This window comes from Stegodyphus dumicola, chromosome X2, assembly GCF_044657685.1.
Source record: "Stegodyphus dumicola isolate Sdum_Otavi_A_Nest chromosome X2, ASM4465768v1".
In the NCBI taxonomy this organism is placed as follows: domain Eukaryota; kingdom Metazoa; phylum Arthropoda; class Arachnida; order Araneae; family Eresidae; genus Stegodyphus; species Stegodyphus dumicola.
Window position 1 is genome coordinate 200332818 of NC_140781.1, and position 26686 is coordinate 200359503.

At 33.4% G+C, this 26686-nt stretch overlaps 1 long non-coding RNA gene across 1 annotated transcript in view; it reads left to right on the top strand.

The window, feature by feature from the left end:
- Positions 1-26686, top strand: part of LOC146993011 (uncharacterized) — a 131635-nt gene that overhangs the window by 92214 nt on the left and 12735 nt on the right. The window lies entirely within an intron of this gene.

Consider the following 26686-nt stretch of genomic DNA (forward strand, 5'->3'; position numbering starts at 1 on the left):
CAGTTTCGAAATCCCGTTTGCAGTAAGGCTGCTGTCCTCTGCTGTGCACCCCGGGCACCGTTCTCGATGATAAAGCAACCAAATTCACTAGTGCTTAATAAGCATCTGCTTGGTCATTTAAAAAAAGGTGTTTGGACATAACTGTCCAAATCCCTAGTGGTTATTATAACTCATAGGCAAACTAAAACCTTTTACACAGAAATATTGAAAATCAGAAACTGGAAAGAAGTGAATAAGTCATCTTGGAAACTCTGAAGTGTAGCGTCAGAGAGCCTAACTACATTCATTCAACCTTTAACACATATTCACCATAATTTGGTCTTTTTACAGTCACACAAATAAAAAAAAATTTTTTTGGCATTACTTTCACTTTTACCATATCACAGTATTTCTTAACATTTAAAATAACAGTTCACATTGTATATAAGAACATATTAACATGCCGTTAATTTTACGCATTTTAAAACATACATTAGTAGTACATTGTTAACTTCTATTCTTTTCCCAGCAAGTGCCAATTCTTCTACATTGAAATACTACATTTCAAAAAGTCTTTCAGACCAAAACTTCTTTCTTGCCAGAATGTTTCAAATAAAATTTATACAATAACTTTTACAATATTCAAGTATTTACACATTCCTATTATACATCAACTTTAGTTTTACTCGCGAGTAATTGAAAAACATAATACCAAAATAGGTAACAACTCATTTCTCGCCTTTTCGGCGATAAAGGTAGACCTCACATGAGGTTAAACTTCTTGAAATCTGCCACTTGCAGTAAGAATGAAAGATTAACTTAAGTTTGTAAAGTAACATAAAATTTTACTTATCTTTGTAATATTCAGACATCCTTTTCTGGGCCCAGTCTTTAAAGGTGCTGCAGACCGTAGCTTGGTTGATCCTCCTTCTTGTACGGGCTCGCCCTTCAGTGCTTTCCTCTGGAAGCTTCCGTTTTTCACCACTACGGCCACCCTTGAACATCTTCCTTCTGTCCTCTGCTTGTGGTCTTGGCCGTTTGAAGGCAGCTGGTCTTGGTGGAACCGGGAAACTTCTGTCGTGATCCTGCTTGGACCTCGTTGTTGGCCGTTCAAATTTTTCTTGTACTTTTTCCTCCGCCGCTGATGGCCCTTCCGCAGTTCGGCGACTTTTGCTGCGGAGAGTTCTGTTGGATGGGTCAATCTTCCGTTTCACAGCCGGGTTATAGTTGCCGTCCTTTCTCCCGGTCTTTTCCACATACGTCGTCCTTCTCCCTTCTTCATTCTGGGGGTGCTCGTGCGCTCTCTTTTGTGGTCGGTGGAACGGCTTCTTTTTCTTGTTACCTTCAATTTTCCAACGGGGAAACTTTCTTTTCAATTGCTCCTGCCTCATAATGGCTTGTCCTTGTGCTTGTCGTTGTTCCACCTCTGGAGCTTGTGCCTGCCGTGCCTGCCGTGCCGAATCCTGCAAAAGATCTGTAAATATTTGCATTTTATTACGGTCATAGTATGGTTTTATTTGGTCAATGTTTGCGGAGCAGGTTTCACCATTCCTGGCTTTTAACACCACTACAGCGTGAGTTATTTTTTCTATGACATGTGGTCCTTCAAATCGTGGAAAACATTTGGCGGTTTTATCTTCTGGTGCTGAAGAAAGTGAATGCTTAATTTTTAATACTTCATCTCCTACTTTATAAGTTACTCCCCGTCGTTTCAAATCATAATAGAGCTTCTGTTTTCTTTGTGCTACTTCAGTGTTCTTTTTTGCTTCTTTAATTAATTTTTCTATATCACCCATTTTAAATTCTGGGGCTCTTTGTTGAACATAAAATAATTTATCTAACGGCGTTATAATCTTTCTGCCTAAAAATAACTCAGCAGGAGTTTTGCCCGTTGTATCATGTTTTGCGGTCCTAAGGGCGAAAGCAAATTCATTGACATAGTTATCCCAGCTTTTATGAAAATTTTTAACATAACTACGGATAATTTTCACTATGTTTCTATTGACCCGTTCCGCTATATTTGATTGCGGCCGATACGGGACCATTTTTAAATGACGTATGCCCAGTTTTTGGCACATGTCTTCAAATATATTACTTACAAATTGAGGACCATTATCCGATATAACTTTTAGGGGCGCCCCGTATTTTAAAATATATTTATTTAAAATAGAATCAGTAACTAATTTCGCGGAGGCTCGTTTTAAGGGCGGAGGCTCGTTATTTAATCTAAGACTAGCTGGGATAACAAGTCGAAATTCGTTGTTGGGATTCGTAGTTTTTGTATAAAATAATAGACCATCTATTAGTTCGTAATGGGCCGCCCTATTTCTTATCGCCACAATGTCTTGGTGGCTAAAATTTTCAGGATCCTTTAAATACTCATAAATGCTTCCAAACTCAGGATCCTTACCCAGTTCGGTTATTACAGTTTCTCGGGAATTTATTGTACATGCTGTGAGCATTGCCACCTTTACAGTATTACCTTCTTCATCTATTTTAATTCTGGATAGGGCATCTGCTACGATATTTTCCTTTCCGGGGTTATGCTTGATTACCAGATTATATTCTTGTAGCTTTAGTGCCCATCTTATTAACCTTGGAGATAAGTTTTTTCCTGAGTACAATCTAGTTACCGCCGCATGATCAGAGTACACTGTTATTGGCGCCTTTCCAAAATAGACTCGGAACTTTTGCACTGCTAACAGAACTGCAAGTGCCTCTCTCTCGGTCGCGGAATAGTTTCTTTGTGTTTGATTTAAAGTTCGGCTAAAAAATGCCACGGGCTGCTGATTTTGTGAAAGTACCGCTCCCACCGCATAATACGAAGCATCCGCTGAAATTTCTAAATTCTCATCCTTTCCAGGAAATTTCAACACAGGGGCTTGCGTTAATGCTTGCTTTAATTTTTCGAAAGCACTATTGGCTTCGGCCGTCCACGAGAATCTTGCCTTTTTCCTTTTTAATTTTAACAATGGTTCAGCAATAGCTGCAAAATCTTTTATAAAGGACCTATAATATGAACAAAGTCCTAGAAAAGAAGAGAGCTTCTTAGCCGTATTTGGCGGCGGATACTTTTGCACAGCGATTATTTTTGATTCGTCTGTCTCGATTCCTTTCTGTGATATTTTGTAACCTAAATATTTTAATTCAGGGGCTGCAAATTTGCACTTTTCGACATTAACTTTTAGACCGGCCTCATTTAATAAACAAAACACCTGTCTTAAAACCTGTACATGTTGGTCCAGATTATCACTAGTAATAATAATATCGTCTAAATAGATAAATGTTGACTTTCCAAGAACAGGCCTTAACACAATGTCCATACATCGCTGAAATGTTGCCGGTGCCCCTGAAAGGCCAAACGGCATACGCAAAAATGCATAAGTGCCAGACTTGGTTATAAAAGCAGTCTTAGGCACGTCCTCCGGTCTAACCCCTATTTTAAAATAACCAGTCGTTAAGTCTAAAGTCGTCATATATTTGGTAGACGTTATGTTCCTTAGAATTTCTTCAATAATAAGTAACGGATATACCGGATATTTAGTTATGGAGTTTAATTTACGATAGTCAATCGCGAAACGCCACCTTTTTGGATGTGTTAATGGATAGTCATTGTTTTTCTTACATAAAACCACCGGGCTAGCATAACTACTTGAGATGGGCGTTATGATCTTTTTACGTAACATATCGCTAATGTGCCATTCTATAATTTTTTCTTTATTCTTATCATACCGGTATGCTTTGTGGCGAACTGGTATTGAATCTCCGGTGTCAATACTATGGTTAGTAACTTGTGTAAATCCTGGAATATCTATCCCTAAGATAATATGTGCTTGCAGATTCTTTACTATAAAAAACATAACCTCTACTTGTTCGTCCTTGATACGAACGTATAGCGGTAATTTACCTATGCACTTACATCTTTCTCCTTGCGCAGCTAACACTGTCGTATTATCCGAATTATATATGCGATATTTACAAAAATACTTCCTAAAAAAATCTTCTGCCACACAGGAACACTGCGAGCCTGTATCCAGGAGTGCGGTGGCTGGGAGGTTATTCACCAACACTTCAATCATCGGAAGAGTCAAATTTTTCACCATTACTGTATTTAACTTGAAGGAAGAGGGGTTTTCTTGGCCTTCGGATTTCCGCACCCTCCCGTCAGCAGAAATCCGTTTTAGTTTAAATCCTTTTTTCTTTCCATGCTTTCCTTCTTTTTCCACTGGCATTGAGACTTTTTTCCTGGATTGCTATTGAACTGTCGACGTTCGCCGGCTGTTTTTAGGTGGTCGAGTTTCCTTGCCCACTGATTCGCTTTGCTTCAGTAGCCGTGTGCTTGACTTTGCTGTGGTGTTGGCTCACCAAATTGGTTTCGTTGTTGATATTGGCGTCTTCTTTCAATGTCTGCCGTTCTTCTACTTTCAAACTGGATTGCTAGCTCAAATAACTTTTCCAGTGTAGTCGGATTCCTTAATTCAATAAAGTCTTGTACTTGGGGAAGTAACCTCGGCAAAATCACTTGAATTATCTCAGGATCCGGACGGTTTCCATACAAGAGTTTGAAGACGTGAATTTTTCTTAAAATAAAGCTTGAGAGATTTTCAATTGGTTTCTGGTATATGCTGAAAAGTTCCGCTTCTAATTTCGCACGATCCCTTATGACAGGGAAGGCTTTTACTAAGGCAGTCTTGAAATTTTCATAAGTATAGGTGGGACTTCCTGCTTGACCCAAGAGACTTCTGCCTATGCATTTGAACCAATTAAGCGCTTGGCCCCTCAAAGCGCTGGTAGCTAATGTGACTTTCTGGAACTCGTGCACGGGATACATCATGAAGTGGTCATCTAGTTTTTCCAAAAAACTGGTTACCGGTGAGTTTCCATTAAATGTTGCTTCTGGTTTCATCGAAGCGCGCATGGTCTGGACGATGTAACCAAATCCTTCCAGGGCGGCAGCTGGCATTTCTGGATTCTGAGCCGCTTCTGCAGGCAGCACAGGTTCTTCTTGAAACTCGGCCATGGTTATTCTTCTTCGTCGGGCGCCACTATCAGGTTCAGTGTTCCGCCTTACTTGCTTTGGGAACATGCAAAGACCTGACTCGGAACAGGGAGCTTACTAAAGCTATGTTCAATAAATGTGGGAAGTAGACAAGATACACAGGAAGGGTATACGAAACCCTTTATTTTTCACTCTTTACAATAATTTCCGGACTTCGGAATACAGAGACCAACCACTTGTGGTCTGAACGTAAGAATATAAAAATATTAACTAAACTCTAACTTAACTTTGAATAATAATCAAGGGCCTACGTGGAAGATTGGCCGTATATTAACAGGAAGCCGTATGTAGTACAGAGAACTGTTAACACTACAATACGTTTAAAATTATTAAGAGGATTAAACCTTTGGCCTGGAAGGCAACCATCAACCGAGTAAACTGCTAAGGCACGCGGCCTGCTTCTACTAACTCCTTCCTCTCCTCTCGCTTGGCAAAAAGCCACAACTTAAGTACTTGGCGTTCGCCAGACAAATTTGCATAGATAAGTTAAAGCTTTTAATTCTGGCCGGAAGTAGAAAATAAGAAGTGATAGTAAAGATTTAAAATAAAATAAACGTTAGTAAAACTTAAGATCCTTACAATACATTGTTCATTAAATATTTATTTACGCACAGCTCTGGATGTAACGCAATAAAATTTTTACCTTGCTTGTCGTCCGCGGTCAAATTTGACTACGTATAATTGCGAACAACTTAATTGTCCCACAAAATGAAGTATCCACCATCGAGACGAAACCGTTTTCTTTATAAAAGTGATATGTAAGAGCAGGGGAAAAAATTCTGCAGAGACTTAAAAACATGTGTGATGGATAAAAAAAGACGTGCTGGCTAAAGAAAGAAATGAAGTCAAAAAAAATAGCCACTGTGTGTAAAGCTTTGAACCACAGGACATGGGCCGCGAAGTCTGAGGCGTCTAGTGATCTCCCTGCTGGCCTAGGTTAAGAGGGACAGGTAGATCCCCAAATCTGGTTTAAGAGGTCTCGAAGGGCTAAGACAAGAGCGGCTGACATCTGGGTTTTAAGGCCGTCGCAGACTAGTCATATGACCCATTTGGGTTGTCTGCTCTTTAGAGATCGTTAAGGTAATTCCCACAGGTCCTGCGATTCTCCTCTGCAACTGCCGTTGCCTTATTACAATAGATTCCGATTTTCTAGATCTCGAACATTTTACCAGTTGAATGCGTCTTTCTCTCTTTGCTCCAAGTTATGGAAAGGAAACCGAAATTAATTGGGCGAAAGAATACCGAGCCATTCACTTGCTAAACGTAATGAAAATTTCTTCTGGGCAGCCAGTTTTAATGCAATTAAAGCCAGTGCAGTTTAGTTTTCTTTGTTAGTTTCGCAAATTACTGTAGAGATAGCGAAATTCTTCACGACCTATTTCTACTTGGAAAGTTCAAAGCTTTTTCTATTCAGGCCGAATAACTAATTCATCCCCATATACATTTTTAAACAAAAGAATGACTTCTTTCTTTACTTTTTTTTTATTGTACCTTTATCAGAAATTGCGTTTTTATTTTTTACTGTAGCTTTATTTGAAAATTTTTCCTTTCATTTTTTATTTACTTTTATTTGAGCTTTTAATAAGGAGCTTGCCCTTTCAGACAAATTTCGAACAGATACCGAAATAGTTCGTGTAAAATTACTCTTTGAATTATTTGAACGTTACTCGTTGAGTTTATTTAAGTGTAATTAGTTATATTTAAAAATACCCCTGCTTTTAATTTTTGAAGTTTTACTAGAATTGCGAAAGAAATAAAATGATTGTCTAGATAACATGCACGCAGATCTTCTTTTCCGTACTTTCTTGCCCTAGTAGTGACCGTGTGGGTAAGACAGTTAAACAGGGGAGTTCGATCCCAGAAGAACGGATTGGCTGCATGGTTGGTTTCTGTAGTTCTGCCCCTGTATAAAGCGAGTACGAACCTGTTTCCCTTAGAAAGGTCCTCCACGAAGGCAATCTTCTCCCTAGGCAGATAGCTTTCGTATACTTTGGCTATGGTCAGATAACCCTAACTATATTTTCTTTCCATAATTTATTTTAATCAGAATGCACTTTATTGATTATTACTTGATTTTTCTGTTATTTGAGGACTAAAAAGTGTTTATTCTGTGAAGGAAGTCCTCAGCTTTGGAAATAAGATATACAGTGGGGAAAAGAAACTGAAATTTGTTTTGAAAACTTACCTTGATTCTTTGGTACTACTCTTTGGATATTCTTCAACACTGTAAAAAAAAATCTGTAAGTTTACTAAGAAAACTCATGGAAACTGGGATGCCATGGGTTATTTGAGTAACAGAAACATGTGTTTTCTTTGTAACATTACAAGAGTTTTGCCTGTAATGGTTACAGATCTTTTTCTTGTAATATCACAGCATATAGTTATGTAAGTAGAACATATTTTTCTCATGTAAATTCCCAAACGATATATCTGTAATGGTTACAGATTATTTGCGTGTAATATTACAGCAAATAATTATGTAAAAAGAACATGTTTTTCTCATGTAAAATCTCAACAGATATATCTGTAACCGTTACAGGTTATTTGCTTGTATTATTTCAGCAAGTTATCATGTGATTAGAAGATACTTTTCTTACGTAAAATTCCAATGGTTGTGTCTGTAAAGGTTTCAGATTATTTCCTTCTAATATCTCATTAAGTAATTACATGTGTGTAAATATATTTTTTATAGATGAAATACTAAAGGATATGTCTATAAAAGTAATAGATTTTTGTCTAAAATGATGCTTATTATAATAAAATACATTGAAATCAATATGTTTTGAGTAAAACAATGATATCTGTATGTATATATATCATTTTGATTAATAATCGATTAGAGTTTAATTTGATAATTAAGTTCAAATTGATATGCTACTCCTTACATTAAATTACATGTATATCCTTTATATAAAATAATGAAATGGCATCTGGAATTTATATTTGGCCTGTAAAATAGCTGAGAAAAAAAAAAAAAAAAAAAAAAAAAAAAAAAAAAAAACAATATGCTTTATTTGCATGTTTTAGTGTCAATTATTAAGATATGTTCTAGAACTTTAATAGTAGTAATAGATAGTAATTTTAGCTAAAATAGACACATGTTGCTTTAGATTTAACTTATATGAGTAAATATGTTGCATGTTGATATGATCATATTATTACTGTAAAAGACATTTTGTGAAATATTTCTATGAAGAACTCAGAACAGCTGTTCTTTATGTTTCAAAAATATTATATTCTCTCCTTCTAAAAAATGATATTTTCAGTAAATTAAAGAATTCAACATAGCAATGAACTTTATTTTGTTACTACAAGGAATTCAAAATTTTGTTCATAAGCTTGCATTACAACGTCCAACTAATCTTTTATTCTTATTTGCACTTAGTGTTTGTCAACAGTGTGCTATTGTTTGAAATAATAGATGGTAAATGCATAACGTTTTTAACTTACCTTCAAATAATTTTCTTTGAATTAACAGATAGAAGTCTTTCATTAAAAGCCTAATGTCATGTTTTTTGAATAAGTATAAAACTTCACCAACTGACCTTAATTTTCAAAGCCTTGCTTCCATTAAAATTCTTAATGCTTAATACAATTAAGCCTTTAACAAATTTGTTTCAAAAATTAATACTTCACTTTATCTTAAAATTTAATGCATTTAATTTTACCTATAATTTTTTACAAACATGATATGTAATAAATTTAAGCTTTATATTTACCATTTAGAAAGTGATACTAAAAAAGTAGTCCTATTTATTATAAAGTTCGAGATTTGCATACAAAATTGTGAAATATACACGTGACACCAGAAAACAAACTTTATGCCCTATATATATATATATATTACAGCATGTTAATTAAGAAGTTTATTGAATTTATAATTTTATTGTGAAATATTATGAAGCAAATAATATGCTAATTAAAATACAGAAGTAAAAATAATTTATTACTTAATTCATAAACTTTACATAAAATCTGAAAAAAGAATTAATTAAAAATAACACAATATAACATTTCATAAAAATTCGTTTCGACTGCTTGGAAAAAATGAATGGTTTTTCCCTCTTTGTAAACCATGCCTCCTAAATAAAGAAAAAAACATTATTTTAAAATCATAACCATGCTCTTAAAAGCTTATAAAAATTATTTTAATAGATGTTTTAAATGTGTTCTTATATAACACTTTTAGTCATATTTCTTTATAATATCTTAAGAAATTAAGAGCAGCTTAAATTCTTTAAAATATTGGATTACAGTGAACCATCTCATTACGACAAACTACCCCTGTCAACCACTTTTTAACTTTACCCAGCATTCCTGATAAAATAACTAATTAGTAAACATAACTTCTCTAGGATGCCCACTATCATTGAAGATCAAAATCTTCAGGAATCACGTATAGCTAGTTTAGAGAAGGTTCATTGTACAAAAACAGCCAATATGCAAATCTTTTCATAAATGAAGCCACCATAGTTATTGAATATAATATACAGTATACTTATATTCAGAATTCATAACTTGAATAAATTTCTCGAACTATTCTAGCATTCGAAAAATATTGTATTTATTACCTTAAATTTCTAAAACAATATTACATATTGGTCCAAATGAATCACTGGGACTCGGACAACATTTTCCCCCTAGCTTTCTTTTAGCACAGGATTCTGAATATGTTTTAATGATTTTAATAATGTTTGTCTTCCTTAAGGCGCTCACAAAAGAGTTACCCTAAATTTTTTGTCCGCATAGTGGTCGTTTTCATCTTACTAACTGATTTGCTAGGGGATTTTGGGTGCCATGGCCTATCATTGATGAAACAATAATAGTGAACAGCTTCAAGAAAATGGGGATATCTAATGCTCTTGATGCCATATTCCCACTTATTTTTACTAATTTTATCTTTCTAAAATTAAGAGGGAAAAATTAAACGAATAATTTAATTTCCAAAGGACATAGTCACAGTAGGAATATAATAAATGAAAAGTAATCATGGATAAACTACTACTATCACAATATTATTTATTTAAAAGAAACCTCTATTTCAATAAGAATACACACAATTGCAACATCTAATAAGTTATCTCATTTCTACTTCTTTATAATTTAAATTTCTTTCATTCTGATTGTTGTTCTTGCAACTCCTTAGGCCTCAGATCATACATAAATAATTAGAGAAGGTGAATATGCAGCTGATATGGCAAAATTGCACAGTGAATGGCAGTTGGTATTTGCTTAAACTATCATAGATCATTTTTTTATTAGCCTGACATAATATTCAACAGGGCCTTTAGTGTGCAAAAGTTTGCCTTTGTTAGTATGACGAAAACAATCATTATGTCGATAAATCCATTTTAAAATCTTGGGATCTTCATTTTCTGAATGCATTAAAAAGGGGAAAATTCTGCAAATATTTTTATAATTTTGAGAATCTGGTTCTAAAGCTGGGTGGAGTGGAAAATGCAACGCAATACGGTAAATCTAAAGATCATTCGTGCTAGTACAAACTGAACGGTGATAACTTGAATGCTGTAGAAGACGACACAAATTAAATGCTTTGAGGTCTAGGGAGTAGCAATGGACAATAATAAGAGTGAAATTCAAGGTATAGGGAAGTAGGAATGAAAATTATTATTATCAGATACTGAAATGTTAATGTTACTAAGCATTCTTATTGGAATGTAGGTCTCTTTTAAATAATAATATGACAGTTACCAGTAGTTCATTCATGGATATTTTTGATTGGTTATCTTACTGTAATCACATCCTTCAAAATTAAATTGATTGCTTAATTTCCCCCTTGATTTTCATACTATAATATTAGTAAAAAGGAAGAAAAAAGTCTGCAAGTAAACATAACTCCTGCTTCTCTCTCTCTCTCTCTCTATATATATATATATATAGGCATGTTTCTTCGTGTGCAACTAAGCAAAACAAATGTGACTTTTTCATCTTTAAAAAAATTTGTGTTAATAAATATGATGAGAATTAAGTTCATTTTAAAGACTTATGACACATGAAATATACATGATCAATTCCACATGATTCCACATGTGTGAGTTTGGAAGTTTTACGTTAAAAACTTTTCTTTAAATTAATTATTTTTAAAAATGGACTTTCGTAATTAGAACTTGCAAATCGACTTCACTAGTCTTTCATAACATTGCTTTTCTTTTATTAACAAGAAATATTGCATTCAGATATTTAATTTAAGGTTTCCAAAAATAATGCTACTGAAAGGCATGAATACTTACTTAAATTTGAAATTAATTTGGTTAACTTAAAATAATATTTAAAAAATTAATCTTCATATATACGTCTAAAACATCAAACCTTCATAAATTTCTTTTATTTGAACGATATCTGAATTCTGCATTACTTTGGACTAGTAAATCATTGGGCAATTAAATGGCAAGCTATAAGAGAACTAATAGTAGTTTACAAATGCACTGAATTTTATTTCTTGCATTAACTTTAAAAAGTAAAATTTTTTGCATATTTGCATCATTTGATTGATAGAATATGGCAAAGCATGCAAAGGCTATCAGCCTAAAGGAAAGTATATATTCATGGACGGCTTTGTAAGGAAAAATAGCTTGCACTTCCATTTATTCATGTGGGTATATATATATATTTACATTGTTAAATGCTAAAATCAATGCTTCATTAAAATTTAATTATTATTTTATTTTTAATACTAACATACAGATACAGAATTATTTTAAATTCCAATAAACAATCATAATTTATTTTAAAGAAAACTTATTTTATGATTTATATATTATATTACATGAATAAGAAAAACATTTGTCAAGAAATGTATTAAACTTGTATTAGCAGATTCATGCTATCCTAGTAACAAGACTATCATACTTCAAAACTGTATTAAAACTGGGCAAAATAAAATTTCCAACTCCAACTCCAACTTGCTATATTTGCCGCGATTAAACTGCGAAATCGCAGGTTGTGTTCCGGCTATCGAACTTTGGTGCTTCTAGGAGAGCTGCAGGTAAGGAAATGCCGAACGTAGTTCTCGTGGAGACAGGATAGCAGATGCAGGGGGTGTGACCAATGTCACGTGATGAGCGATAAGACAATCAACATAAATTCTGCATTAAATGTTTAAAACTTATAAGTATGCAGTGGTAGATATTTATACAATATAATAAATTTTGTCATTTATAAAATAATAATGAAATGATATTTTTGAAAATAATGTACAAAATTTTAGTTTTCGTTTATAACTAGTTTAACGAATTTTTAGAAAAATATTTTAGGTCATTTCCATCTTTCCCCTGTTGATATTGGTATATTAAAATATATGGAATAATTAAGTTGCATCTAGTTAGTAAAACAGAACATTACGAAAAGTATTTGATGCGACATATTTTTAATCAATATAATTACTTCATTTTGGAATTATAACATTTTCGTAAGAAATTAATACCAGTGAAAAAAATAATATTATTACACTGAAGAATAAATGAGATTCTCGACCGCGTTGTTCAAGTTTTTGTAATTTTACTTCATAACAAACTCGTACATAAACATATTATTAGACTGAATTATAAATCAAGTATAATTAATCAGGTAATCCTAAAGAAAGAATAAACTAAACCTAGTAAGCAAAAAATATATACATTACATTCAGAATTCTAAATGTTTACATAAACTTTTCTCGGCAAGGCCTGCCGGGAAAAAGATGTCAAACGTTCTTTGGTCAGACGATTGCAAACGAACGCTAACATAATTAATATTGTTTTCAACAACCACATTACCGGTTCAATTAAATACCACAACAGTGATTAAATTTTGGAATAATTAGTTATAAATAATAATACGGGCAATTTAAGGCGTAATTTATCGGATGCACAATGACAAAATACTACTATTAGATCTGCATTTGGAATAAATATTTTGCACTCTTTCAACTCATTAGACATTACGAACACTGATATTAATTAATCGCTAAGCTTAAACGTTTAAATACTTACTCACTACATGTAACAGTGCAAAGTGCATGAGAATAATCTGCATAAAATGAACAAAAAAATATTTCAAACAGTGATTGTAAACATTTTCTTACTTACCTGCGCTATACAAGCAGCATGCATTCAGCCATGTTTTTTTCTGCAAACACTTTTCTCCTGATTGGCTAATTTTCAGTCAGTCACGTGATTCTTCCGGCGCGGCCACTGAAACATTATCTGTAATGTTACAGAAATTTCACTCAATTATCTCATATTATCTTATATCAAATATCTTATAGTTTTCGGTCGATTTCTGGGCTATTATCTTTGAATATTTATGAATATCTAATATATTGTGAAGTTCGCCTGAAGTACTGCTAGTTTTGGTTTTGCTTTCAGCTTCATTCACGCGGTAGAGTTGTTAGTGGTTTAAATAACTGAATACTGCAAAGCACACAAGGGCTATCTGTCCAAGGAGAGATGTGCTTTTTCATGATACACATAAGGATAATCCCGAAAGCTAAGTATGCACCTCCTTCATTGTCTGGGTTTAAACCCAAGTCGAACTTCCAGTATTTAGTGATCTTAACAACTGAGCGTTGAGTTCTTAACAGTTTTCTACACATTTAGCTGCATTTTTATCTATATAAATGATGCAAAGAGCTAATTCATATTAGTCTAAGTTTGCTATCCATGGTTTCTTTAAGTAAAACTGAAACATATTTCTCTGATCCTTCTTGTTGACATTTTTTATTGGATAAATGTCGACAAATTTTGTTAAGTTCATTTTCACTACGTGAATTTATTTGCAGAGATTTAATTCCAGATTTTTCTAAATGCTCTTTAGAAATGTCGTCGCTAAAACCAGTATGACGACGATAAAATGGGAGAAATAATTCAGAATTAAAGAATAATTTTTTAGAACGTTTCCAGCATGAGTGGATATCTTTGTTGAAATTTTATCTGGCTTCTGCGCAGAATGTTACGGATTTAAGAAACAAGATTAGTTTTAACCATTTTTGCCTCTCTTTCCGAATCTTCTTAAAAAAACACTTTCGATTTTCTCTTAAAGCGTCAACAAAGTAGTCAGCCAATGGCCTTTAAATGGTAATGTGATGCTAATAGGAATGCGAAAATATTGGAAGTAAAGTGATCGCTCCTTGAAGCTTCTTTAAGCAGCAGAATTTAACAAAATTTATTTGTGATTTACTTACATTCTTAATTTAACTTAGATGTGTAACGTGTATAGGAGCCAGTTTTCCATAGAAATTCCTTCACGAAAGCATCCCTCCCCTTAGGCAGATAGCCCTCGAGGCTTTGCCATAATTAAATAACCTAAGCTAACCTAATTTAACTTAGTGCTAAGTCCTGATTTAAACTGAAGTTTCTGTAGCTAGTTGCTAACATTACGCTTTTTGAGAGCTCGAAAAGAAAATATTACTGCTTGACAGTTAGGATTAAACATATTGTTTTACTTATTTTACAGCATCAAAATTGCTTAAATAATGCATATTAAAAAGAGAGGTTCTTTATGACCCATAATATGATCCACATTTTGAATAGGATTATTCTTATGAATGAAGTAATCTAAGAATGTATCGTAAATTTTTTTTCACAAATTCTTTCGTTCATTAAGAAGTAAACACTTTGGATTACAAATTATTAATTAAAAATAAAATAATCGTAATATTAAAAGAATATCATATCATTTATGAGACTATGTAATGTGTGCAAAGTTTTCAAATTTTATAGAGTCGCTCGATTCTAGAACTTAAAAACAGCAACTCAAGTATCAAAATCCTATTGAAGAAAATGCAACCTACTTTTCTGTATACCATTCACTAATAAAAAAAAAAATATTATGTTCATATGTGAATATTTATATATATATATATATTCCATTTGATGGGCACTTATCTTAAGTGACGAAGTCACGCAGTTAGGTTCGTGGAACAAGTTCCTACCACGTGTTTAGCAACGTAAGATGTTGTGCATATCTTTAAATTTGCGTAGCATAACATGAAAGTCCTCAAATTAAATAATGAGGATTGTAGATGGCACTAATCGGCATGCAAATCTTGATGCAATTATAGTGATCAGCTGTAGAAGTTAGATGAGCAGTTTATCACAGATTGATTCGAGAATATAGCAATTTTGGCATTGGATTATTCATAGCTGGTGCGTGAAACAGTTGGATGATAGCTGCAACCGGATGCTGAGGAGTCAATTCATTTCGGCGTCGAAGAGTCAGTTACATCTTTCTTGTACGGAGTGCGAACCTCTGCCTTCGGTTATTCAAGCGACGCAGTCACGCATTCAGGCACCTGGGTGAAAAGCCCTAGTGCTGATAAGGACCACGTGTTTCTGAGACTCCTTTGCCAATGCTTTATTTTTCTCCTTTTTTCCCCTTTCTAGGAATTTCGTTCTCCTGACGAAGAGGGACCTTTAGCTGCCCTCGAAATCGATTGAGTGTTTTAATATACTTACGATAAATACAAATACAAGGTTGTTACAACAAACACAAGGCTAAATACAAGGTTGATATTGCGATTTTGATTGTCACATTGGCGTGTTTCTCTTCTATTTTAAATGTAGATTTTATTGAGGGAAGTAGCAGAAGGAGGAGAGAAAGTGTAGCATGAGCGCTATAGGCAGGCATTTTTGGTAGAGGAGGGTTTTCAGAGCCAGACGATTTTGATTGGTCGACCCGAAAAAGGGGAGGAGAGTAGGACTCTGTGTTAAACATTGATAAAAATTTAAGCAGTAAAACTGAGTTTGCACAAATACAAGTATTTTTAATGGTATTTGGATGAATGAAAAATAAAATAGAAAAATTAAGCCCAGCTGTTAGACAAACCTCTGCCTTCGGTGTCTTCCATCTAATTGAGCTGGATTCCCGTGGTGGGAGTGCTAAGTGGGAAGAGAAAGCGGGGTGCAAACATTCGCTACTGACGGGAATAGGAGGAAGGCGGGGTTCAGAGTCATACTTTTAGAGGGTTGGTAGAGCCGAAAAGGGAGGAGGGGTTTACTATGTCACATGATTATCTACTGCTAGGAATTACAATTTTTTCTAATTTAATATTATTATTGTATTAAATTTAAAACAGAATCAATAATAAGAAATTACTGTACAAAAACGAAAGCTGTAAGGCATATGAAAATATATTTCCAGAGAATGCTAAATAAAGTAAAATTTAAGTAAAATTCTTCATAATCATTAGTTTAATGCCCTTAGAAGTGCTCCTGGCCTTCTGGCGTTATTAATTTCATTATAATCGTAGCTAAGTAAAGGAATACTTTCATTCTCAACCTTGTGGATGTTCTTAAAGAATTTTCTGGCAATTTTGGTCATAAACGTTTTAATTTCTAAAACTTTAAGTTCATTGCGAATATCTGCATTCCTGATAAACTGCATTTCTGCATATAATATCTACATTTCTGATTCATTAATTAAAAATTGTGAATTCCAAAATCTTGTTCAATAATATATATATTGGTTACAACTTTGTTTAAGAGAAAAAAGATCGTCTTGACATCTATGAATTGCACAACCATATCAAGTAAAATGTAAGGTCATTTTTCATTTTGTGAAATTTAAGTTGTAAACATAAATATAGATGGAATGTTTCTCTTTTAAAATTAAAGTTTCAGACAGTTAATTAAAGTTAATCAGACAAAAAGGAGTTTTCGACCTTTAAATACAAAATTCTTTTAATAAATAAAAGGTAATTTTCTTCTTTTAAAGACTAGTTTATGTTTATAGAAATCTATTGGGTTTTACATTGTAAAATTATATTTCTTGAGGTGATTTTGGACTTTGTAAAGCAAAGTTTTATTCCTACGAAAGAGGCTATTTTGTCCTCTAACAGTTAAACGTTTGTAATAAATTAAAAGGTCTTTTATGACTGTTTTAAGTTAAGGTTTTGTACCGCATAAAGATGGTGTTTTTCGACTTATTATTATTTTCTTTTAATATAATTAAAAGTAATTTGATTTTTTATTTTTTGAAGTCATTTGTCATTAAAACAAAATAAAAAATAAAAAGCAAAACAAAAAATAAAAAACAAGAAATTGGATAAGTTAAAATCAGTTTTAAGATGAAATCCAGTTATTCTTTCTAGCCTACAATCTCGTTTACATGCTTAGGTTGCAACATTTTACCCGGGTTGTGAAGGTAGAGCATACATCAAAGGAAATTTTATATCTTTTAAAATATCATAGAACACAAAACGACACCGAAGAGCTTTTCTTCTGTTTCGAAGCTAGTCGTTTTTTTAACTAGTTCAATGATGTTGGTGCCTGTTACAAATTTTCCATGTACTATCAACTCTTTCGATGGATTTCAAGAGAGTTTATCACTATGCTGCTGAAGAAAGTGAAGTATATCTTTTTAACCAAATTTTTTTCCAGTAGCGGGGAGTTGAGTGTAAAATGTCTAAAAAAGTATCAGGTTTATCATCTGAAACTTTCTCTTTTAATTCATCTAACCTTATAAGCTTCTCCTTTCTCTATGGTACTCGTTTTATTTACTTTCGGTGCAATCTAAGGTATAAGATATTCGATGTACTTTTGAAACGCTTGCGTACAAAGAGTGACCTTTTCACTGTCGTTTAAATTAGACATTTTTGAGGACGGATTTCATTTGTTTGACCAAATCAGATAAATGATTATCTACTAGACGTTGTTCACGCTCAAAATGTTCATGCTAGCGTGTTCCATTGAATAACGAGGACAGTGCAATTATTGCTCCTGGAATAATAAAACATAAAAACCCTTCACCCCTTTGAATCAGAAGTTGACGCTTTTTGGACAATGGAATTTTTCTCTTCGCTAACTGGCGCAGTTCTTTTTTATAAGGCGCAAAATTTTGTTTCTGGTTTTTAGTCAAAGGCAAGTTTCCTTGCAATAAATTCATAACGTATTCACGGACTGCTTTAATTAGAGGATTTGTATAGTTTCGAAGAATATTTGCTTTCCTTTTAACTTTTAGATAATAGCTCTAATTTATGTAACTATACTTCGATCTGCACACGTTGGCATATTAACGGAGAAGAATATCATATATCTTAAGTCAGTGGTATATATTTGAAATAAATTTTTCAAAAGTAGTTGCCTTGAATAAAGCACAGTGCGAGTGATTTGGAGAATGAAATCTGCATTTAAAGGGATTTGGCAGTGAATTATTCATCTTGGGGCAACAAAAGTTATCCAGATTTAAAATTTCATGATTTGACCAATTGTGCTAAAACTTTAGATTTTTCAGATCCTTTTACAAATACTCTACGATAGCGATCTAATAAATAACGTAGAATGGCTTGAATGTTTTCGTAAGGAAATTCACTAGAATTCCATATAGCATTCCAAGTATATTGCGTTCCATTATTTTCTGCTTTGTGCTGAGCTTTTCTCATGGCTTGGGAGGCAGAAATGTCCAATAGGAATCCAAAGTAGGAATCGCCAATATCTTGAAACTCTAATTCTTTAATAATGAAACATTTTGGTCTGAGTTGAAATCAATAACGACAAGCATCATGATGTTTCAATTCAAAACTGATCTCCGCGGAACATGCGCGAAGTTTTTATCACCAGAGAAAATACCCGTACGTAAGGTGAACTTTTTCATCTGTTTCCGGCTTTAAATATATGCAAAGATCTAACTAAAACTAGTTGTAAGGTAAACTAGTTGCATCGTAAAACGTTTCACCTGGATACATCTGCCTTACTAAAGAGTGAACTTGTAATTTCTTTACCCTTATGAAACATATTTTGTACTATGAAAATAACTCACCAATTCCTATGATGGCTTCCTTTGGTAAATAATTTGGATAGTATAGAATCATTTCCTAATTCAGACATAAGATCAACAATAATAATAAGCGCACCAGATATTCTATTGATATCTGAGGGCAACCCATTATAAAATTCCACACCAGTTATTTCATCCAATAGATTTTGATATGCTCCATAGCACCCAATAACTTTACGAGGAAATGGTTTATAATTTTTTTCATGTACTATTTTTTTAACAAAAATTGTTTTGCCTGAATTATACGGACCGCTATTTATCATCGAGAAAGGTTGTTTCAAATATGGGAACTCCATATCAGATAAATATCATTTTAAACTGAGAAGTCTATTTATAGGAAAAAAATAAAGATCAATTCTGTTTTATACTTAACTATAAAATAAAAAATACAAACATATCGAAAACAAATATATTTATTAAAAGGGAGTAGTATTTTTAGATTAAATTTGTACAAAAATATGAATATTCATTTATTTTCTTCATTAGAAAACAAATTTCGATCTGAGAAAGATAATATGACTTCAGTGTCTATACATATTCAATGCCTATTCATTTAAAATATTAGTAGATAGCCTGGGACATTATATACACAAGATAAATGGGAAATAAATACATTTGTGTACTTGTCAGTAAAATGTTTCTAAGCTCGAAGATATCAACAATTGAATCTAAAGTTTGTAAAACTTCATTGTGTAAAGTTTAACTTTAAATTGTGAATTTTCTAACTCATGAAAAATATCTGAACATTCAAAAAGGGAAATAACTTTTAGAAGTTTTTGCTTCAAATAATTCACATGAAACAGGTTATATTTTCTCTTTTCGGTACAAGATAATAGAAATAAACTAGCATTTTTAATTAAAAATGTCTTTAAAACCAGAAAAATGTGTAAAAACAAAATAATTTTTTAAAAATTTTTATTGTACTCCAGACTTAACTCAGCTTATACAACAATGACATACATAATACAATGAAATATATTCATATAATTAAATATATTTAATTTGATAATATAAATATATAAATAATTAAAATATTTTATAAATTCATAAATATATTTATATTGAAAGGCATTTTTCCCGCCTTCCTACCGTGCCTTCGTGATGTAGTGGTCAGCACACTGAGCCGGTATTTCAGAGGTCCGTGGTTCGATTCCCGGCGAAGGCGTTGCTAATTTTTCATCTTGCCTGCTTCTAAAAGTACCTAATGTCTCTACAGTGGCGGCCGAACTATAAAGGGTGTTGGATGGTGATTCTCCTCACCCAGGATTTGGCGATTGGGTCCCCAAAATTCCCCAGTCACCCTTTAAAAGGGGGAGTATATAAGGTATTTCTCCTGCCTTCGTGGTGTAGTGGTCACCACACTGAGCCGGTATTTCAGAGGTCCGTGGTTCGATTCCCGGCGAAGGCGTTGCTAATTTTTAATCTCACCTGCTTCCAAAAATTAGCTAATGTCTCTAAAATATAATTAAATATATTTAATTTAATGATGATTAAATTATGAAATAATTCTTATTAATGCAATTATATGTATTTATGTAATGCAGTTAATATTATGGATTTAATTCTTACGTTATAAGATTAATAAATTATATAAATTTTTTATTGTAATCATATATCAAATAAAAATTAATTATGAGTATAACAATAAAACATCTGTTGAAAGTTCGCCGTATTTTGCAGGGAAACATTTCTCGAAAGAAAAAGGTTAAACTTGTAGCGTTTGCTAGAAGGTCGTTCTTATGTACTTAAGATATAATTTATGTACTCTTTTTAAAATCTCACGATTACTCATTTTCCTTCTATGAAGAAGTTCATTATCAATTACCAAGTGTAGACCCAATTCTGAATTTTCCTTTACTAAATCAATATCAGCGATTTTCTCATCTTGGAAAATGCATAGTAAAGGTCTTGTTGAGCGAGAGAGAGAGAGATGAATTTATATTGATAACGATTTTCGTTTTGTGACGTCGAGCTAAAAGAGTTTTCTTCATTACCAAAATACATTAGAACCAAACATATTCTACAGTATAGTACAGTTGTTAACATTTCCGAGAATTGAGACAAAGAAATTTCCCTGCAATAAGAAATATACTGAGTCCCAGAATGTGCGTCTTTATCGGTGATACAATAAAATGGCTGAACTGAAAACTCGCTAGAGTATGAAATGCGAAAGCAGAGCTAAAACATTATGCTCATTAAGCCTCAATGAATACGAGTAAGGCCAGAGTTTTAACATTAAGGCGTTTCTTATAATGTTTCATTCAATGATAAATTCCACGTGAAATTTACACGTTTACTCTTGTCGTGATGAATCACTTTGTATATTCAATACATGCATCATTTCTCTAAATTCTCAAAATTTTGGAACAACTGACAAATATGAAGCCGAAAAGAAATCGAGTTTACTCAAAAATTCATACATGTCATAGAAGTAACCTTTTATATGTAGGCGTATGCTATATTCATTCGCTTTCAGGTAAAATATACCTGCCTTCCTTTCAACCGGCAAGCATATTTTTACAGCAGTTAGTGGTTGTCTCATTTTTTACCATTTGTAAGTTTTGCCAATAATGCCTTTTATACCCATCGAGAAATGGTGTAAAGTAAATCGAACATGAGTCGGTATTTATACCATCTACTAACGGTGCGAGCGGTACAACGAGAGTTTCCTTTAGGAACACGTTTCCACCGCCCAAGGGACGAATTTTTGGAGCATTCGAGCTATTTTAATGAGAGCACAGCGAGTGTAATATGAAAAAATGATGATCGTCAGAAATTCCAGCCCCGAAGACCGTATAAAAAAGTGCGCATGGGTCTGGTATATATAAAACATAATGGAAAGTAGACTTGGTCCGTTAGGCTGAATTAAAGATAAGAAACGCGATTAATGACCATCTTGCCTAAAACTGCTATTGATAAATCATCGCTGATCATTCGATGCCTTCTATGAGCAAAGATAATACTCAGGATTGGACCTCCGTTAAGCGAGGTAAAAGATCGAGACGTGCTAGCGGATCTTCTTACGATTTTCAACTGATTAACACCAGTTCGCGTTATGAAACACTTAACAACGATGAAATACTTGACGACGACATGGACGAAGACGTTACTAAAAACCAGAATGATAAACCGAATAAGAAACCGCAAGATAATCCAAATTATGCACGCGATACTAAAAGTCAAATTTCTCCCCTTGTTATAACGGACAAAGATAAAATAAATTGGCACGAGATACGTAAACCTACAAAAGAAAATCTTAAAGTCACAAAACTCGAAGGCGACAATATAAGAATTCAACTTTACAGCGAAGATGACTTCCGACTCGTACAGGATTATTTTGAAAAAGCCCCGATCCCATTTCACACCTTTTTACTCACCAAAAAGAAAAATTTGAAAGCCGTCATCAAAGGTTCATACCCCGATCGATGAAATTAAAGAAAACTCAAACTCTAAAATATCACGGTACTCAAGCTACATCAACTTCAATAAATGCGAAACGGCGAACCGACTATGTTACAAGTTTTTTACTTGGAAACCCCACTCAACGCTCAAGAAAAATCAGTCTTCAATATTACGTACATTTCTGATATGAGAGTACGCATAGTAGGATATAAAACCAGACCGGGACCAGTTCAATGCTTCCGATGTCAACGATACGGCCACACCCAAAGAGCACGCCACAATACTCCCAGATGCGTTCGATGTCTGGATAAATATCAATCTTATAAATATCCGATTAAAGGAAAGAGCGATATTCCCGCGAGAAGTGTCCTCTGTAATGTAATTTCATGTGGCCAACAATCCTGATTGCCCAGAGCACCCAAGAAAAAAATTTCAAAAGAAACAGACTGTTTGCTTAGGCTCTCCAACTGTTTGTTTAAGTTTCATTCTTTCGCATTATTGCCAAGGAACGCTTAGCCGAGCAGTCTAGGCCTAGAACATTTTTTTGTGCCAACAAGATTGAGTGTTCGAGCCCAGCCGAACGTGATAAATTTTAAAATGGGACTTGTATATATTTATTATTTTTCTCGTATTACTCGGATTTTTCTACTTATTTTCAGCCCACCAGAGGCCGAGCGCTGAACACTGGTAGTTCGGTCCGAGGTTCAAATCCCGCGAACGCGCTGGCTGCATGAGTGTTTTCGTGGCTTTCCCCATGTGTAACGTGTATACGAGCCAGTTTCCCTTAGAAAGTTGTCCACGAAGGCATTCCTCCTCTTAGGCAGATAGCCCTCGAGGCTTTGCCATAATCACACACACACACATACTTATTTTACAAGTTACAGTGTATTTTTATGTGTTTTATTTTTATTCTAGAAACTTTTGAATGAACTTTAGTGCTTCTGCTTTCCTATTGGTTCCTACAGATCAGATGACCTCTATCAAGAAATTGCCTTGCTTATCAAAGATTATGCCACTGATGTTCTACCGAGGTTTCCTAAAGAAACTTCAGGAAATTAAGTACTCCATGAAGGTTCTGATGTGATATATAGTAGTAAAGGCTGTTGAGACTGAAGACTACTTATACAACTGATGAACCGTGAAAGTTGGTTAATGATAGACTGATCCTTTGGAAGAAAGGAAGGAAATACGAAAATCGCGGCTTCCGTGTAAGAGAATGCACACGGTTAAGGCGGCGCTGTTAGTCTCGGGATAGCGGCAGAAAGTGAATATGTGCTCCAGCTTATGTCTAGAAAATGAATATGTTGGGGCGCGCCCGGTGGGCTATTTATTATTTAAAACTAACTTCCATTTGCCTCCTACCTGAAAGTGGTATTATGGAATGCAAAATTTATGAACATTGAGCCCCACCCGGGAAAACAGATCAGGAGCAGTTTTTCCTGCATTCTTCTCTCCCTTTCTGCTTCTCTATCGCAAAAGTTCCTCACTGTTTCCTCTGCTTAACACTTGTCTTCGGTTAATGGGCCGGATGAGGTCGAATCTTAATAACCGAGGTAAAACACGACATTATAAATACACCTGACGATACCCAGGTAACCATGGTGACCAGGGTATCGTCACCATGGTTACTTGGGTATCGTCAGGTGTATTTATAATTAAGTGCATTAGGCGCCGATCCTCACTGCCTTCAATATTTTTTTTACGCCTTTTGCTACATGGGATTTGACGACTTTAAATGGATTACGGAAACAGTGACATCGCAAATCTGTAGTAAGGAGTTAAAACGTGGCTTTAAAGAGGCGATAGACTTATCTTAGATGGCTCTTGAGTTGTCTCCGCGTCTCGCTGGAACGGAAAAACATAGGGAAGTTAAAATTCTTTTTCTAAGTTCGTGAAACGGCTTCGTAAGTATTTGCTTTAATTCATTTATACGAAGCAAGTTATATTTTCCTGCATGGGTTCAACAAGATAATAGAAATAAACTAGCATTTTTCAGTTTGGTCTTTAAAATCAGAAAAATATGTAAAAAACCTTATTTTTTTTTATTAATTTTTCTCTGGCCTCAATTCAGTTTGTATTGCAATGATTTATATAATGAAATTAGAGCTCTTACGTTGCAATATTAATAAATTACATAAATTTTGTATTAGGATTACGTATCAAATAAAAGTCAGTTAAGAACAAAACAATGAATAACATTTGAAAGTTCAGGATATTTTGCGAGGGAAACAGTTCTCAAAAGGAGTAGTTCAACTCTTTTCTTGCTAAAGTCGTTTTTATGTATTTCGCTGTAAATTATTTTTTAGAATTTTGTTTATTTCTGACATGCTCTAAAAATATAGTCAACTTGTTCCAGAGGCCGTTTCTATGGCAACACACACATGCACTTTCTAAGACAAACTGGCTCAGAAGCGCTGTTTTTTTTTTTTTTAACTGAGTGTGTTCGTGTCATGTATTGCAAAAACAAGCCCTTGTAGATGACCTCTGTCCTTGGGAATGTAAATTACCAAGGCTTTAAAAGCTTGCAAATTCTCTGCTGAGCAACCCTAAGTGAGATAAGGATGCTAGCAAGTTTCGCGGAGGTAAATAATTTTGATTTCATGCTTCCTCGTTAGAAATTTTGATATCATACAAAGCCCAAATTTATAATAGCTGCTTTATTCCCATCATTAGTTTAACCTCTTTCTCAAAACTCATTAATTACAAAGCAATGCAAAGTGTTTAAAAATGTGGCTACAGGTTTTAGATTCTCATATATTGATATTAGACACATACTTCCTGTCATAGAATTCATCAAAACCAAAATCGATAATTATAGGAAAACAGTTTCAGTACTGTGAATACTGGGAGAAGTTGTATATGTAAAGGTCCAAAATTTTGTATGGCACCTGTAGATCAAAATTTCAAGTTAATAAAATATTTATTTTGTTTCGCTACATATAGAATGCTCCATATTAAGTACAAAATTTGCGGATTTCCAAGCAAGTTTCCTGGTTAAAATCACATTTTAAAGCGTATTTCTGACCAAAATTATGCAGTTGGGGACACAATTTTAAGCTGACCAAATTTAACTTCTTTGCTGCCTTCAAATATATTAATTATGAATATGTCTGTGATTATTCTGTAAGGGTAATGAACATTTTACATTCAACTTGTCAAAATATAATTAACATTTCCTTAATTTGAATTAGTGTTCTGTCAAAACCATAGTAACCATTTACAGCCAGAGCTGAAACAGCTATCTTAAAATGTTCTGACATATTTTGAGAAACTTTGCATTTGGAAGTATGATAATTCCTTTCTTCCGAAATTTGTCTTTAAATAAAGTTAACAGCGTAAATATAATTTTCATATTTCATTTTTATAATTTATATGAAAAATTGTTTATAGAGACAAAATGTTGGTACCTTTAGTATTATTTCTGTAAAATTATCATATACTTCTGTGATTGGCGTTTGCCTTGATTTTTTTTTCTGTTTCTCATCAGTCATAGTCTTTTATGTTTGTATTTATTTACTTACTTATTTGTAAAGTTGGTAGATATTATTATGGTTGGTAATTTTATGCATGGTTGTATGAAACTTTTTGTTTTATTTGATTTCCTTTTTATTCCTTTGATTTGTATTTTATTTATTTATTTTAATTGCAACCAAAACGTTTTAAGATTTTACACGTAAACTAGAAATCAGAACAATATTTATGTAAATAACCGAAAATGCGTATTATTGTGAGGTCATACGTATTTCAAAATAAAAAAGTAATTTTGAATTTTTTACTTCTGTCAGTTTTTCAAAATGGTGAAGTTATTGCAACAAAGAGTGCTATGATAGAATGAGCAAATTTTTATTACATTTCAAGAAGTATAGTTAAGGTTTCTTTTAATTTATCAATTTAAAAAGTAACATCAGGTAGAACATGAGAATGTAAAACAAAAAAGTATCAAGGAAATGGTTTAAACTATGACGCATTACCAAATTAGAAATGAAATGATGATAATAAATAAACAATATTTTTCATTTTTGGAGATATGCTGCAGAAAATACTTAAGTCTTTGTAAAATGCTACCCGTTCAAGGAAACAATCAAAAAGATAAAATTTTAATGAGCAAGTCTACAAGCCAAAAAGATAAGTTAAACATATAAAAGTGTCTGTAAGAATGAGCTTTGTAAAATTATTAAAATATGTTGGGCAATTTAAATGATATTTTGTAAAACATCAAGAATACTACCTGATACATAAATTTATGAAAAAAGTAATCAGTTAAAACACTCAAAAAGTAACAGCCTAAAAGGAGAAGGTCCTGCGTTGAGAGTTTTCTAGAAGTTTCTTGCAAAGGAAACTCGAATATACGTTTACTCACGGGCAAACGCGAGTTGTAAGCTCCAGATGCAACCTTTTCTGTAATAGGAATTCGACACTAGGACATGATAGCAAGTGCTGGGTAGCTTCAGCAGTATGTGTGTGTGTGTGTGG